The sequence below is a fragment of the Anomaloglossus baeobatrachus genome, chromosome 11, assembly GCF_048569485.1.
Source record: "Anomaloglossus baeobatrachus isolate aAnoBae1 chromosome 11, aAnoBae1.hap1, whole genome shotgun sequence".
In the NCBI taxonomy this organism is placed as follows: domain Eukaryota; kingdom Metazoa; phylum Chordata; class Amphibia; order Anura; family Aromobatidae; genus Anomaloglossus; species Anomaloglossus baeobatrachus.
Window position 1 is genome coordinate 177,677,767 of NC_134363.1, and position 1,075 is coordinate 177,678,841.

Below are 1,075 nucleotides of genomic sequence, written 5' to 3' on the forward strand. Positions count from 1 at the left end.
CATGCTGGCGGATCACTGGGGTTTCCTGCAGATCCGCCGGCATGAACTCTGTTCACCTTTTGATGTCACCGGGGTTCCCTGCACCTTGGCCACAGCCTGTCAGCAGACATTTTCTCATCTCACGGTCTTTACTGCGGAACCTTGCTGCAGGGAACTCCGGTGATGTAAGTGCCGTGGTCTGTGAGGCTCCCCATACCTCAGTAACCTGGGGTCATCATAGTGATAACCCAGGGTTACCATGGCAGCGATCAGGTCCCTGTGATCGCATTCCAGGGACCCGGTCACCAGGGGAAAGGTAATCGATTCCTCTCCCTGCCTCCTGAATGCTGCAATCACATTGATCCTAGCATTCATGGAGTTAAACTGCTGGGAGCGGCGCAGGCACCATTCTGGGCAGTGAGAGTCCCAGCTGTAACATCAACCGGGGATCTGGCGCCGATCGCGGGGGTACAGCACCTGAACCCCCATGATTGCCACAATTAAAAAAAAAACAAAACACAAAAGCATGAATTTGCAAATGCAAGAAAAAAAGCATGCGTTTTCCCGCTAAAACATGTATTTTTTATAAAAATGCAGCATGGGCACCTAATCTTATATTCACTTGTCCTTAGAATAGGTTATCAATATCAGATCATGAAGGCCCGACACTCGCTGTCTGTGGCATCCGGATGTTAGCAGCTGAACAGCTCCACCACCTGTGTAGTGGCCGCTGCGGAGTACTGCAGATCCACCCCTAGATCATCAATGTAAAAGTAGTGGAAAAACCTTTTTAATAGTTTATATTTTTATTAACTCTTCATTCATCCTCCATTACCCGCGCAGTAAATTAACACATCCCATCTGCCGAGGTGACCTATAAAATCACAATTGGCCGCTGCGGTCTTCTGCATCTTTATAGAAGGTAAGTTGCACATTTTAAGCAGAAGCTTAGGTAAACCACTGAACTCAAGAGGACCCTAAAAGGTAAGGATATTACAATCCAATAATCCAGAAAATGTGATACTCTGCCCGGTTTCCAGTACAAAACTTCAGTATAAGGCTATGTTCACACTAGAAAAATGATTTTTCTTAAGAA